This window comes from Rhinopithecus roxellana, chromosome 17 (genome assembly GCF_007565055.1).
Source record: "Rhinopithecus roxellana isolate Shanxi Qingling chromosome 17, ASM756505v1, whole genome shotgun sequence".
In the NCBI taxonomy this organism is placed as follows: domain Eukaryota; kingdom Metazoa; phylum Chordata; class Mammalia; order Primates; family Cercopithecidae; genus Rhinopithecus; species Rhinopithecus roxellana.
In genome coordinates, this window is record NC_044565.1 from 70,084,688 (window position 1) to 70,099,720 (window position 15,033).

General features: G+C 39.2%; 1 protein-coding gene across 4 annotated transcripts in view; it reads left to right on the forward strand.

Annotated features, from left to right (window-relative positions):
• BABAM2 (BRISC and BRCA1 A complex member 2) overlaps positions 1 to 15,033 on the forward strand; it is a 451,290-nt gene that overhangs the window by 229,234 nt on the left and 207,023 nt on the right. The window lies entirely within an intron of this gene.

Here is a 15,033-nt window from a genome sequence, read left to right on the forward strand (position 1 = left end):
TAATGATTGCCATTCTAACTGGTATGAGATGGTATCTTATTGTGGTTTTGATTTGCATTTCTCTAATGACCAGTGATGATGAGCTTTTTTCATATGTTTGTTGGCCACATAAATGTCTTCTTTTGAAAAGTGTCTGTTCATATCTTTTGCCCACTTTTTGATGGGGTTGTTTGTTTTTTTCTTGTAAATTTGCTTGAGTTCCTTGTAGATTCTGGATATTAGTCCTTTGTCAGATGGATAGATTGCAAAAATTTTCTCCCATTATGTAGTTTGTCTGTTCACTCTGATGATAGTTTCTTCTGCTGTGCAGAAGCTCTTTAGTTTAATTAGGTCCCATTTGTCAAATTTGTCTTTTGGTGCAATTGCTTTTGGCGCTTTAGTCATGAAGTCTTTGTCCATGCCTATGTCCTGAATGGTATTGCCCAGGGTTTCTTCTAGGGTTTTTATGGTTTTAGATGTTACATTTAAATCTTTAATGCATCTTGAGTTAATTTTTGTATAAGGTGTAAGAAAGGGTCCAGTTTCAGTTTTCTGCATAAGGATAGCCAGTTTTCCCAACACCATGCAATAGGGAATCTTTTCTCAATTGCTTGTTTTTGTCAGGTTTGTCAAAGATCAGATGGTTGTAGATGTGTGGTGTTATTTCTGAGACCTCTGTTCTGTTCCATTGGTCTATATATCTATTTTGGTACCAGTACCATGCTGTTTTGGTTACTGTAGCCTTGTAATGTCATTTGAAGTCAGGTAGCATGATGCCTCCAGCTTTGTTCCTTTTGCTTAGGATTGTCTTGGCTATACAGGCTCTTTTTTGGTTCCATATGAAATTTAAAGTAGTTTTTTCTAATTCTGTGAAGAAAGTCAATTGTAGCTTGATGGGAATAGCATTGAATCTATAAATTACTTTGGGCAGTAGGGCCATTTTTACGATATTGATTCTTCCTATGCATGATCATGGAATGTTTTTCCATTTGTTTGTGTCCTCCCTTATTTCCTTGAGCAGTGGTTTGTAGTTCTCCTTGAAGGGATCCTTCACATCCCTTGTAAGTTGTATTCCTAGGTATTTTATTCTCTTTGTAGCAGTTGTGAATGGGAGTTCACTCATGATTTGACTCTCTGTTTGCTTACTATTGGTGTATAGGAATGCTTGTGATTTTTGCATGCAATAAACTGGGTATTGATGGAATGTATTTCAAAATAATAAGAGCTGTTTATGATAAACCCACAGCCAATATCACACTGAATGGGCAGAAGCTGGAAGCATTCCCTTTGAAAACTGGCACAAGACAAGGATGCACTCTCTCACCACTTCTATTCAACATAGTAATGGAAGTTCTGGCCAGGGCAGTCAGGCAAGAGAAAGAAATAAAGGGTATTCAAACAGGAAGAGAGGAAGTCAAGTTACCTCTCTTTGCAGATGACATGATTGTATATTTAGAAAACCCCATTGTCGGCCGGGCGCGGTGGCTCAAGCCTGTAATCCCAGCACTTTGGGAGGCCGAGACGGGCGGATCACGAGGTCAGGAGATCGAGACCATCCTGGCTAACCCGGTGAAACCCCGTCTCTACTAAAAAATACAAAAAACTAGCCGGGCGAGGTGGTGGGCGCCTGTAGTCCCAGCTGCTCGGGAGGCTGAGGCAGGAGAATGGCGTAAACCCGGGAGGCGGAGCTTGCAGTGAGCAGAGATCCGGCCACTGCACTCCAGCCTGGGTGACAGAGCAAGACTCCGTCTCAAAAAAAAAAAAAGAAAGAAAACCCCATTGTTTCAGCCCCAAAACTCCTTCAACTGATAAGCAACTCTAGCAAAGTCTCAGGATACTCTCTGGCTTTCTTTATCTCTTTCTTTTAAAAGCATAATGTCAGAAAAGAGTCTAACGAATTCTTTCTCGATACATAGAAACAACTGAGGAGTTCTTCATCCTTTCCTCATAGGACTCTTGATAATTAATCATGTATTACCTTTTAGGATCTCTTATTGAAGAAGAAGGAAGAAACTTCTCTCATTTTCGTGTGTTTATATTAACCTCTTTGAGGGGTGAGACTGATTCTTACAATCCTTTTGTTTGTCTTTATTGTGCTTGCCTTACATATGGTTGGCAAATCATGAGTGTTGACTCAGTGAACACCATATAATGTGTTGTTTAGAAGTTTATTAGCTTCCGTTTTAGGAGATCAGATTATGGTTAGACATGGCAAAAAGATTGCTCTTGTTTTTCTGCACTCTAGGGTTTGATCATTCAATTAAGTGTACAGATCCAAAGTTTCTCCTATTCCAGGGCATGATCTAAACCTGGGGAGAAATGGCCTATTCTGCCCAAACTTATACCAACTGGCTTACATTGGAAAGTCAATTTAGTAATTTCAATAGATTTCTGTTGTGTCTACTAAGGATGTCTGCTTTTGAAACCCAGTTTTGAAACAGTGATTTACTGGCAAACATATGTGGTCTTTCATATACACATGCATACATTTGTTTATCAGATATTTATTGGGAGCCTATTTTTGTGGTAAGCACCATACTAGACACTGAATACAAAATATGAAACAAATACAAAATGAATGTATTAATTCATTTTGTATGCAAAAATGAATGAAACACAGTCATTGCTCTTAAGGAACCCAATCAGATAAATGATAACACTTATGTAAATAACTTTAAAACACACACACACAAACCAATCAAATACTATCATATTTGGGTGTACCTAAAAACCTGAAGGATTTTAAAGGAGAGACCATTACATGAGCTGGTAGGATCAAGGAAGTCTTGACTTCTAAATTGAACTTAAAAAAGTAGGTCCACAGTAATCCCAGCACTTTGGGAGGCCAAGGCGGGCGGATCACGAGGTCAGGAGATTGAGACCATCCTGGCTAACACGGTGAAACCCCATCTCTACTAAAAATACAAAAAATTAGCTGGGTGTGGTGGCGGGCGCCTATAATCCCAGCTACTTGGGAAGCTGAGGCAGGAGAATGACGTGAACCCGGGAGGCAGAGCTTGCAGTGAGCCGAGATCGTGCCACTGCACTCCAGCCTAGTGGACACAGCAAGACTCATCTCAAAAAAATAAAAAATAAAAATAAATAGATAAATTGAAAAATAAGAGTAGGTCCAATTTGGAGATTTGGGGTTGGGGGATGTAGACCTGGGAGAAGGCATCCAGGATTGAGTGGCAGAGCAGAGACCTGATGGAGTGATGACTTGGAGTATGGGAACCTGCAGTAGTTACGGTGTATCAACAGGGTGGCAGAAAAATGAAATTGGGAGGCTGGGCATGGTGGCTCTTGACTGTAATCCCAGCACTTTGGGAGGCCGAGGCAGGCAGATCACCTGAGGTTAAGAGTTTGAGACCAGCCTGACCAACATGGAGAAACCCTATCTCTACTAAAAATACAAAAATAAGCTGGGCGTGGTGGTGCATGCCTGTAATCCCAGCTACTTGGGAGGCTGAGGCAGGAGAATCGCTTGAACCTGGGAGGCGGAGGTTGCAGTGAGCTGAGATCACACCATTGCACTCCAGCCTGGGTGACAAGAGTGAAACTCCGTCTCAAAAAAAAAAAGAAAGAAAGAAATTGGGAAGACACCTTGGAGGAGCTTAAATGTCAGGCTACTGTAGATGGAGGAGGGCTTTTGAGGCTGGGAGAAAGATATGGTATTTACACTGGTTCTCAGAGCTCCTTTTCTATACAGGGCCTTCCCATAGACAGTTCCAGGGGAATATGGCTCCAGGCCTCTCTTTTTCAACTCTAAGCTGCCCTTTAGGTTCTACAGATAACAATATGCAAATCAAAAGACCTCTGATCACGTCACGGGGAGAGTCTCTAGTGGGCTCCATTCTCTACCACTTGTGGTTTGTGATGGTCTCCAGCTAATGAGCATGTGGTGCCAGGTATCTGAAATAACTTGGAAATAACCAGTTGCTTAGTTGCCATGGGCACAGACAATCTGAGCCAAGTGACCTGCTGGCTGGGTGGGTGGGAACAAAGGTGTTATTAGTTTCTAGGGTGGCTTTCCCTTCTGTCTTCACCCACAGAACCACCTGGGAAGAATCTCTAAACTCCAGAATTCAAAGCAACCTGGAGAGGAGAGAACAGGGTGTAGCTTTAATAGCAGGAAGAATAGCATGGTTTTGAAAAGGATGTCAGACCAAGAATCTGAACGAAATAAGGGAAGTGAAACTAACTTATTGAGCACCTTCCTCATGCCTGGATCTTGCTGGGCACTTCCACATACATTTGCAAAAGCTGTGTAAACCTTTTGCTTCTCCAAATGCCCACATTTAGCATGTCATATGGAAAAAAATGAAAGCATGTAATCTCTTTGACAAAAATTTTGTCTGTAGCTAGAAGATCATCGTATTTGTGTAGTTGTTAAGTTGCATGATAAACTTGCAAAATATTTCATGTATTCAAATGGCATACTACTATGGGTTTTCTGCCTCTAGCATTGGCACCTCTGATACCTTTTCCTTCATCGATTGAAGAGGAGCAGTAAGTGCAAGGTGTTCTAAGGCCCAGGATGTGTTACAATGTTGTTTTAAGTTCACCAAGATGAGAGGCGGCAAGTCCAGAGAACTAGCCTAGCTATAGCCAGAGCCTGGTGCTGCAGGCAGATTGCTCTAGCAAAGCTTTCCTCTGGCACATGAGGAGGCATGCAGCTTATCTGTGTCCTCAGAGCCCTTTGAGGTTCTGATGAAGGCCCAGCATTCCATAGTGTGTAGTAAGTATTCAAATAACCCACAGATGAGAGCCCTTTTTAGCACTTAATTTTGTAGATTTTGATTTGCCGTGATATCATCTGTGTTCGTTTAATAATTTACCAGAGAAAATGCTGGTTATAAGTGAAGGAAAACCACTTCAAACCAGCTTAGGCATATAGTGCAATTTATTAGCTTTCCAAAGCTAGGAGCAGATTGAATAATCACACCACAGTAAGAGCAGGGACACAGCTGCACCAAGACCCACAGGAACTAAGGGTGTGGACGCTGCCTGGACTCTGTCCTCTATTGACTGCACTTCTCCCAGCAGGTTGGCTTTATTCTGTCCCACCACAGCCTGGTTTCTTCTATATATGGGAAATATGGCAGCTCACCATTTCTTCTGCATCTGCAGAGACTGACCTACATTTAGTCACAAATCTTGAAGAAAGGACCAGCCTTTACCTAGACCCATCAGCTGTTACCAGGGATTAGGGCAGGCAGCTCTTTGAGGGGCTCTATGAATTGGGGCCTGGGGGTGGGGCCTAGAAGAGAGAGGAGCTTCCTGAGAGAGGAGAGGGTGTCAGGCAAGCAATATCACAGATGTCCACTATATCAACTGCCACTTTAAATCTTTCTATCCATTAAAAGAGCAATCTAAACGATTTAGGTGAATACCTCTTCTACCTTTTCTTTAAGTTATGGAGACGTATTAAGGATGTGGTAAATGGTATTAATGTCTGTTTCATATGTGCTTAAATAAAAACTCAATATTGTTTGAACTTGTTTTGTTGGGCTCTTGGATTAAAGTCTGGCACAAGGTTTTTATCAGTAGGAATGCATAACGTCACAACTCAGAGAAACTCAAAGATGTAGTTCAATATGATTTGTAAAACAGTTGCAAAAATTGTAAATAGTGCTGCAATAAACCTACATTTGCACGTGTCTTTATAGTAGAATGATATGTATTCCTTTGGGTATATACCCAGTAATGGGATTACTGGGTCAAATGGTATCTCTGGTTCCAGATCCTTGAGGAATTGCCATGCTGTCTTCCACAATGGTTGAACTAATTTACATTCCCACCAACAATGTAAAGCATTCCTATTTCTCCACAACCTCACCAGCATCTGTTGTTTCCTGACTTCTTAATAATCGCCATTCTGACTGGCATGAGGTGGTAACTCATTGTGGTTTTTGATTTGCATTTCTCTGATGACCAGTGATAGTAGTGAGCTCTTTTTCATATGTTTGTTGGCCACATAAATGCCTTCTTTTGAGAAATGTCTGTTCATATCCTTTGCCCACTTTTTGATAGGGTTGCTTGTTTTTTTCTTGTAAATATGTTTAAGTGCCTTGTAAATTCTGGATATTAGCCCTTTGTCAGATAGGTAGATTTCAAAAATTTTCTCCCATTCTGTAGGTTACCAGTTCACTCTGATAATACTTTCTTTTGCTGTGTAGAGAAGCTCTTTAGTTTAATTAGATCCCATTTGTCAAATTTGGCTTTTGTTGCAATTGCTTTTGCATATTTGTCATGAAGCCTTCGCCCATATGTCCTGAATGGTATTGTCTAGGTTTTCTTCTAGGGTTTTTATGGTTTTGGGTTTTACATTTAAGTTGTTAATCCATCTTGAGTTAATTTTTGTATGAGGTGTAAGGAAGGGGTCCAGTTTCAGTTTTATGCATATGGCTAGCCTGTTTTCCCAGCACCATACTGAATAGGAGATCCTTTCTCCATTACGTGTTTTTGTCAGGTTTGTTGAAGATCAAATGGTTGTAGATGTGTGGTGTTATTTCAGAGGTCTCTGTTCTGCTCCATTGGTTTATATGTCTGTTTTGGTACCAGTACTATGCTGTTTTGGTTGCTGTAGCCTTGTAGTATAGTTTGAAGTCAGGTAGTGTGTTGCCTCCAGCTTTGTTCTTTTTGCTTAGGATTGTCTTGGCAAAAATTGATACTTTAAGCCCAGAGGAAGCATATCAAACTCATTAAGAGCACACTTAGGGCAGTAGGGGAAACTCCACACTCGAGATTCTTTCTCTAAAAACTTTTATGAGTAGAGAAGTTGGCAGAAGCTAGGAAGCATCATTTGCTTCCAGTGAGCACCCTGGCTATACTACAAAGGCTTCCCCTCACCCAACCTCTCTGGCCTCCAGAGTAGGGGCTCCATTTCACACGTCTTTTAGATTAATGATGTGACTATTCAAAAGCTGGTGATTCTCAAGGCTGTGTCTTTTGGGTATAATAACTGATGGGACAGTATTTGACCAACAAAATATTGATCATCATTATTTTAAAAGAGCCAGGATTTTCCTCGCTAAAGTTTGTTTGTATGATATGTGTTTAATTTAGCTTTATAAACAGTAGCTATAACCAATATAGTAAGGATAAGTACAGCTTCACAAGCATATTCCTGCATAAATAAGAGCAGTGAAATCATCTTTGTTAACGAAAATAATAAGCAAGATAGATTTTTTGTAAAAAACTTACCCTATTCTGTGTCATGACATCTAGTAGTAATGAGCTCAAGATGTCACTTTTGGAAGACATGGGCAGGTGGTAGCAGCTCTGTCCTGGTGTCCTGGGTTCACCCTGTAAGAAATAGCTATTTCAAGAACATTGCAGTTATCCTTTCCTGACCTGACAATCAGTGCTTCTTATTTTCACTGAATATAGTTAGTTAATCATAGAATGGCCCTAACTGTACATTATTGCAGGAAGGTTGATATTACCACCTTAGAATGCCATGGTCCTCACTGATGTCCTCAGAGAAGCCATTCTCCTTCCTTAATTAACTGAGTCTGTGTAAAGATGTCAGGTGAATGCATTTAATTTGGCACAGTGACTTCTATAGCCTTTAGTCTTTATACATTTGTTAATTTTAATCTCTTGCTCTGTACTTTCTAAAAGCAGACATTAAAACACATAAAGCATATACTTTTAACCTATTTTGAATATCCACTGTGTGCCTGGTGCAGACAAGATCGTTTATTCTTGGATAATAAGGAAAGAAGAAATGGTTCCTTAAGTTGCTCATGATCTTTGGGACATACCATTTAGAAACTAAATGTAGAAAAAGTAAATGTATAGTAAATCTTTCCTGCATATGAGTTTCCAAGTTTTTTATACATTTCTTTGAGCACTGGTGCTGAGTCTCTTCTTTGTGTCCAATAGCATACTAGAGAATATAGTATCAGGATTAAGAGTCTAGGGTCTGAGTCAGCATACATAGGTTCAAAACTCATCTTCACCATTTAATCTCTCTGAGCCTCAGTTTCTTCATCTGCAAGTGAAAATAGTTTCTACCTTACACAGTTGTTACAAAGATTAGAGATAATGCATATACAGCTGGAAGCCAATGGCTATTGAGTAAACACTGAATAAATGTTAGCTGATATTACTGGGCCTAGTAGGAAGAAGGAGATCTCTACCCTGCCCTCGAGAAATTCACAATCTCTTTGGAATATAAAACATATATTGCTGAAACAGCATGAGGAATTCATGAAGCAACATGGGGAAAACTACCGAGGGAGGACATAGATCAGATTGAAATTGAAAGGAATCTTAATGGAGCAAGGGAATTTACAATCAGAGTTAAACTTAAAGCCACACCAATTAAGCAAAGAAGGAGAGAAAGAGCTTTTTAAGAAGGGGAATGGCAAATGCAGATATGTTAGTCAGGTTCTGCTAATGTATAAAGAGTGGCCCATTTTATCTGGACTAGGTGAGGAGAATATTTTTACTCCCATTTTCATTTGGAGGAACCAAATCAGAAGTAACTCTACTAAATGCTGCCTTCATAAGGGATATCAAAATATCAAGATAATTTTTAACCAAGAACTCAGTATTTGATGGAGATAGGCTGTAACTAGGCTTTTGGAACCCCCAATCCAGTGCTGCTACATCCTTCTTCATGGAATAAAGCCCCAGGTTTAGCCACAGGGGACCCATTTATTGCTTTTCCTCATCTGTTTGGCTCAACTGTATTCCCTTACTTTTGGATTTGTTTTACTTTCTGACTATACTGCTTTCCCTGGCATGTGTACATTTCCCAGTATATTTATGAAGAGGAAATAACCTAATTACTGAAATGACCAGTATCATTATGAGACAGAGACCTCTCAGCAGCGGGACCAAGGTCTTACATATATCACTTTCCTTCTTCTTAACTATCTCTTCTGCTTAGATTTTATTTCATTCCTGCCATATTCCTATCATAACCCATTGTGATGTCTTTATGCCAGTAGAACCCAAATTCAAATTTTGGCTGGGGCTGCATATGCTGATATATAATGTAGCAAGTCAAGAGCACTTTTTATCTTCAGTCTCTGTGAAGTAATGAAAGGCCACTGCTGATTCTCCATAAAGCCAACTTTGAACACCCTTTTAAACTTTCATTTCCTCCTCATTCCTTATGTTCTTTCCCTGCTTTAATTTTTCTCTGTAACATTTGTAACATACTATATGTTTTATTTATTTTGTTAAATGCTTGAATGAATGGTAGTACCCTAGGAGAGTCTTATTCTCTCCCACTTGAAAAAACGTCATTTAAAATATCTAAATTTATATAATTTGATGGATATCAGAGCTTCTAAAATACTAACCTCACTGTGTATATTTTAAAATAGGATTCTGTTTTGCAAATTGCATATAGTTTGTCAAAAACTCATAACTTGACCGGGTGCAGTGGCTCATGCCTGTAATCCCAGCACTTTCAGAGGCCGAGGTGGGTAGATTACAAGGTCAGGAGATCGAGACCATCCTGGCTAACATGGTGAAACCCCCATATCTAATAAAAATACAAAAAAATTAGTTGGGTGTGGTGGTGGGCACCTGTAGTCCCAGCTACTCGGGAGGCTGGGGCAGGAGAATGGCATGAACTCGGGAGGTGGAGCTTGCAGTGAGCTGAGATCACGCCACTGCACTCCAGCCTGGGTGACAGAGTAGGCGACAAAACTCATAACTTTTTTGTGATGAAGTAGTTACCTAGACCTAGTTTTTGGTTACTTGAGGAATTACACTTAATTCTGAGTCTAGTTTAATACCATTTTAAAATGGTGCTTACTTAGGTGGGTGTGGTAGTTCATGCCTATAGTCTCAGCTACTTGGGAGGCTGAGGCAGGAGGATCACTTGAGCCCAGGAGTTCAAGGCCAATACACAAATAAACACAGAAGCACTTACTTGATTTTTGACATACTATGTAATAGCTTCTGTATAGCCATTTATACCCTGAGTGGTTTTGCTAGTAACAGTTATAACTTTATTGTAAGCCTTTTTGAATTGAGAAATACAATGACTTTTTTACTGTCCTGTTACGTGACCTGTGATTTGCAGTATTTCTGGTTCAGCTAATGTCTTTCAGCAATTAGTTAATTGGTAGTTTGTACCTATATTGACACTAATGTTCTCAACATATAGGGACTTGTTTAATGACTGCTATCGTTACCTGGGATAATTAGCATATCAAAGGAGTAGAGCATAATGATAAATTGTACTTGGTTTCCTTTCATTTCCAAGGCTAATTGTTGTTGTTTTCTACACTCTTTTGATATTTGCGAAGAGCCTCAATTGAGAATAGTTATATAAATGAACCATTATGATCTAACCAGAAGTATTTTCTCTTATTAATGGGTGTATCCTTGGTAATACATAGTTCGGACTTGAGTTTTTTTTGTTGTTGTTGTTTTTGTTTTTTAATAAAATCTTTAGTAAGCATAGACTTAAGGAATTAAATAAATAAATACTGAGAATCTTCCCTATTGAGAGCATTTTCCACTTAATTCCGTCATTTATAACATCCATCCTGGAACCCAAATATTCCTCTGTTTAGAAAAGCTAGTTCGGTGGTTTATTTCATTCATTTACTCATTCTTTTAGTTATCTCTGCATTAATTCTGTTTTTTCCACCAGTTGCTCTGTATGTACTATGTTCCAGACACTGGGGGTGCAAAAATGAACAGGAAAATCTCCCAGCCTGCCAGGAGCTCACCTATAGTGACTATTCATTATACGCCATAGGAACTCCTTTTAGCTTTAATCAGGTGCTGAGCCAGACCCACTGTTACATCTCACCGGAGTATCATGGCCATTATTACTTCACTGTATGTGTGTCAGTGCCTGGCAGACTTTTATAAAGGTGGGAGGCAGTATTCTTCTTTAGCTTTATCAAATTCGGTATCTTTCCTCCCATTTTATTCTTTTCCAGTTTCAAATGGTGCAGATAGAGAGCCCTGAAAATGTATACTTGTACGTTTTTAAATGTCCCCTACTTTGCTGTAACCACCCCCTGTTTTCCAAATGCTGCCATTAGTGGTTACAGTAATCATCTGTAATGTTAGCTTCTCAGAACTATGGTACAGGAGCTTCTTTTCTAATTTCCCAGATGGGAGGGAACACATGTACATGCTTGTTAGAGTTGCAGAAACTAGAAACAGCACTGTGTGGATTTGTATTTTTGGAATTCTATGGGCCTGTTTAAGCACTCAAATTCAAACTTAGATATCCATTAGGAATCAAATACCATTTCAGGGAAATCACATGTGCCATACCAACAGGAATAAAACATATAAAACGAACTCCTGGAAACAACTAGTTTCATATTCAGACTCATGTTTTATGTACTTTTTTCAGGATGCCAGATGATAAATGTTGATTATATAAACCAGGGTCATTCCGTTTGTTTGGAGGATTGTCTCTAAGCGTTTCTGCTCTTTATTGAAATAGTAGTGAAATTGAAAGTTTAAAAGTCAGAAAGGGAAATAATTATAAATTATCCATAGGCATATGGAATAAAGCCCCCAATTAAAAAGGATTTTGGTGGCCCCTGGTTCTTTGCAGTGTGTTTTTGCAAAGTTGTGTGATTCATGATCATAGCCTCTAGCCGTGACCCTACATAAGAAATCTTAGTTATTGGGGAAAGGTTTCTGAAAGTAAATGTTATTTCTTTTTTAGTTGTCTTTTTTGACCAATCTAACTCACATAGGGCTACTTCTACACTTAGATCATAAAATGAATTCATTCCTATGAATGTCTTCAAGCTCAGCTTTAGCCTTAGTTTTAGATGTTTGATGAGTTTTAAAGTCATATTATACAATTGAGTAGTTTCTGTTTGTTGCAGACCTTAAGTATTTTTTACAATTTTCTTTTTTCTTTTTTTTTTTTTTTTTTTTTTTTGAGATGGAGTCTTGCTCTGTCACACAGGCTGGAGTGCAGTGGCACAATCTCGGCTCACTGCAAGCTCTGCCTCCCGGGTTCACGCCATTTTCCTGCCTCAGCCTCCCAAGTAGCTGGGACTACAGGCACACGCCACCATGCCTGGCTAATTTTTTGTATTTTTAGTAGAGATGGGGTTTCACCATGTTAGCCAGGATGGTCTCGATTTCCTGACCTCATGATCCACCTGCCTCGGCCTCCCAAAGTGCTGGGATTACAGGCATGAGCCACCGTGCCTGGCCATATTTTTTACAATTTTCATTCTCGTTTTACGGAAAGGAAAGTTCAAAGTTGAATACTCTATCATCTATAAAAGAGCAAGAAGTGATCAGAAAGCTCAGACTTCTGACCTGGGCTCTCCTTTTAAAGTCACTAGTTCTGGAGGACTTGATGTATTAACAAGGCCAGGAGCAGGGAGCCAGCATTTAGTTTCTAGGCATCATTGGTGACAAACATATTTGTAAAGTAGGTTCCTGAAAAAGCTCTAGGTGTAGAGAATAAAAGTTAGGGATGAACATTCATTTGTTTGCTGATTTATTCATTCAGCTAACATTGAGTGGTTTCCATATGCCGGATACTGTGCTAAGATCCTGCTCTTACCCACTCATCCCCCTCCTCACCCAGTTAGAAACAGAACAGGACAAAACAAAACTATACTTCTTATATCATGCCACCTAAAAATATATTCCAGAGGTATTGCAAATCTACAATGTAAAAATAAAATTATAACAATATAAGATTAAAAACTAGAGAAGTAGTTACAGAACCTCAGAGTTATTGACCAGATGTAGCTCTGCAAAAATCTAAATTTTCTGTGATGGCAGAAGAGACCTCAAATGAAGTAAAAACTCAAAAAGAGAAAATAGTTTTAGCACATGTGACAGAAAAAGGTTAAGAAACCCAATGAGCAACAACAACAAAGACTAAGAACCTGAAAGCAAGATGGATAATGGATTTCACTAGGAAATTTACAAAAGAAATGTAGATGACCAGTAAATAAGTAAAAAGTTGCTCAGCCTCATTCATTGAATCTAAGTGGAGATACCATTTTCCAGATGTTAAAAAGAGTGGTAACAGCCAGTGTTATCCAGTGATTCAGGATGAGGGGAAGCAGGCTTATACAAACTCACAGGTCCAAATGTGAATTGTTGCAATTTTTTTTTAAATTTTTTAAATTTGTTTGTATTTATTTTTTTTTGAGACAGAGTCTCGCTCTGTCAGCCAGGCTGGAGTGCAGTGGCACCATCTCGGCTCACTGCAGCTGCCTCCCAGGCTCAAGCAATTCTCCTGCCTCAGCCTCCCGAGTAGCTGGGATTACAGGCATGCGCCACCACACCTGGCTAATTTTTGTGTTTTTAGTAGAGACAGGGTTTACCATGTTGGCCAGGCTGGTCTCGAACTCCTGACCTCAGGTAATCCACCCACCTCGGCCTCCCAAAGTGCTGGGATTACAGGCATGAGCCAGCGCGCCCAGCCTGTTGCAAAAGTTTTAGAAAATAATCTATCGAATTCTTTAGAAATGTAAAATGTTCGTAACGTTTGACCCAACAAGCTCAGTTTTAGTTCTCTATTTAAAAATACAAGTCCCACTACTAACAGATGTGCACACACACATGTACACACACTGACACACACAAAAGAATATTTATTGCAGCACTATCAAGTGGCCAAGAATTGTGAACAACCTAAAGTTTGTTGCTAAGGAAATGGTTTAATAAAAAATAAATCCATGACATGGAATATTATGTGGCTATTTAAAAAGTAGTTGGTGGAGCGATATGATTCCATTAGGGGAAACAAAACAGGAGGTTAAAGAGCTGTTTATATGCAAATGTGTTGTGTATATGTTTTTTATGAGCATAAAGAAAGTAGTTTGAAGCTACCTACACACACAGTTAATATTGGTTGCCTTGAAAAATGGGGGGCAAGGGAGGAGTGAAAGAGCTTTTTCTTTATAAACTTCTGTATGGTTTGACTTGGTAAGACAAGCCTAAATTTTGTAATCTAGAATTTTTTAAAAAAGAAAGAAAATGGAAAGGGAAGTGGCCAAAGAGATAGGAAAAGAACAGCAAGAAAAGAGAGTTTGGAGAGGCAAGTGGTTACCCATGTCAAATATTGTTTAGACATCAAGTAAGAAAAGAACAGAGAAGCATTTGGTGTATTTAGTGGTTACCCTTGGTGGGAACGGTCTTCATGAACTTGTGGGGTCAGTAGTAGGCTATTGTTGTGGGCTAAGGGATAAGTGGAAGGGAAGGGAATAGAGAGTGGGCAGATAACTCTTCCAAGCAGTCTGTGAAGGGGAGGAGAGAGAGGAGAGAGAATCCAAGGAACTCTGTAGAGTTCAGCAAGATTCTTTCCTTTCCTTTAAAAATGTTTCTTTTTTAGGATGGGAGAGACTTGTGGTTCTTGTCCCTGTGTATACATGTCACACTCATACATCTTATAGTCACAAGAGAATGCAGAGCAAGGAGACTGAAGGTTCTGGAGTTGAGCAGGATGAGTGATGGCCAACTTCCCAGGATGAAAGAAAAGAAAGGGTGGCCTGACAGACAAAAGACATTATATCTGAGGTTGAAGATACAATGGCAAACTCATGAGTAGTGAGTCTTAAAGTCTAGGTGTGACCCCTCCCTCTCTTGCTGCTGGTGTGGCTGCTGAAACCTCCTGAGGACCTATGAACTGATCCAGAAATATAGGTCCATTCTTACCAGTCTCTATGAGTGAAAGATGTTAAGTGTTTAACACATATTAAGTGTTTAGTAATTAAGTGTTTAAAATTTATATATTTGACTTGGAGCCACTACCAACCAAAAATAAATTAAGAGTTATTAAAATTTGGTATTCACAAATTAAAATCAATGTGTGCTACGAGATTTATTTTAATTCAGTATTTTATTAAGAAGTCTGGCAGACACTTGGTGCTTGGCAATAATCATAAAGCACATGCACATAGTTGTAAATTCCACAATTTTGATTCAGGACACTTCATCAGTGTATCATCAGCATTGGCCTGAGTTGGTTATAATATTCAGTTTCTGCTATTCTTGCTTTTTAATTATAAATTACAGTAAGTTTAGTTTTATCATTATCAGTTTAGCTTATTGTGTGTTATTTGGTTAACCTCA